Source organism: Microtus ochrogaster, unplaced genomic scaffold, assembly GCF_000317375.1.
Source record: "Microtus ochrogaster isolate Prairie Vole_2 unplaced genomic scaffold, MicOch1.0 UNK18, whole genome shotgun sequence".
Classification (NCBI taxonomy): Eukaryota; Metazoa; Chordata; class Mammalia; order Rodentia; family Cricetidae; genus Microtus; species Microtus ochrogaster.
The window spans coordinates 5377754-5379210 of NW_004949116.1; the positions used below are offsets into that span (position 1 = coordinate 5377754).

The window sequence follows — 1457 nt, forward strand, 5'->3', positions numbered from 1 at the left end:
CATGTGTCTCCCTGCCTGGAACCAGCCATTGCTCTGGGACCAGCAGCCGTCTCTGCCTGGGGCCCACTGTCTGCCGCCACATGGCCCGCCACCACCACCACCGCTCAGGCTGCTGCTCTGGGACCAGCAGCCATTTCTGCCTGGGACTGGCTGCTCCCAGAGCCTCATTAATTGTTTTCTCTCTGTCTGTGCTGCTGGGGTTCTATTTAGGAAGTGGTTCCCTGTGCCAATGCGTTCAAGTATATTTCCCACTTCTATAAGGTTCAGTGTGGCTGGCTTTAGATTGAGGTCTTTGATCCATTTGGGCTTGAGTTTTGTGCATTGTGATAGATATGGGTCTATTTTCGGGAGACTCACTCTATCCTGTTGGTTACTTGGACAAGCAAGTGCCTGATACCAGTGTGCAAGAGACAGACCGGATCCTGGTGGAGAAGTGCTGCTGGGACATCGCCCTGGGTCCCCTCAAACAGATTCCTATGAACCTCTTCATAATGTACATGGCAGGCAATGCCATCTCCATCTTCCCTACTATGATGGTGTGTATGATGGCCTGGCGACCCGTCCAAGCACTGATGGCCATTTCAGCCACTTTCAAGATGCTGGAGAGTTCAAGTCAGAAGTTCGTTCAAGGATTGGTCTATCTCATTGGGAACCTGATGGGTTTGGCATTGGCTGTTTACAAGTGCCAGTCCATGGGACTGTTGCCTACACAGGCATCAGACTGGCTAGCCTTTATTGAACCCCCTGAGAGAATGGAGTTCAGTGGTGGAGGATTACTTTTGTGAACCCAGTAAGCACCCGGTGTCCATGTGTAGAGGCCTCGTTTGCATGGGCCTCGTCTGCACTCTGCTTAAGCTCACAGCTCCTTAGTGTGCTCACTTAGAATAATCACGCATGTTGAGAAGAACCAAAAAGTTTGCAGTTCTTTCATGGTGAGAGACAGATTCTACGAGTACAATGTGCAGCGTGCTACAGCAGAAAAGAAACTATAGCACAACTTGTGGCTGAAAATAATGTAGAAAACTTTATTTATGTTCTTAGCACAGAGCAAAACAGACAAAACCAGACTATGTAAACAAAAGAACAGCAGCCGCTGAGTAGCAGCATCTCCTTTCAATAAATTAAATGGTTGAGAGAAAACTTGGGGTTTTTGAAAGAGAGGAACTGAGGGGTAGGATAAGCCATGCTTATGTGAGGTGAGGTGTAGAAAAACATCTCACATCCCTTGAAGCTGGAGCTATAGGCAGCGTGTGAATCGCCTGATGTGGGGCACTGGGACTTGAACCCAGGTCTATCTGGAAGAGCAACAAATGTTTATAACCACTGGGCCATCTCTTCAGACCTTGTGCTAGAATTCTGTTTTTGTTGTTGTTGTTTACATTTTATGTGCTTTGGTGTTCTACCTGCATGTACGTCTGTGTGAGCATGTTGGATACTCTGGAACTGGAGTTACAGAC

At 47.9% G+C, this 1457-nt stretch overlaps 1 pseudogene; it reads left to right on the top strand.

Annotated features, from left to right (window-relative positions):
• Nucleotides 1-350: 350 nt before the first annotated feature.
• On the top strand, nt 351-1121 carry LOC101997412 (annotated as a pseudogene).
• Nucleotides 1122-1457: the final 336 nt, after the last annotated feature.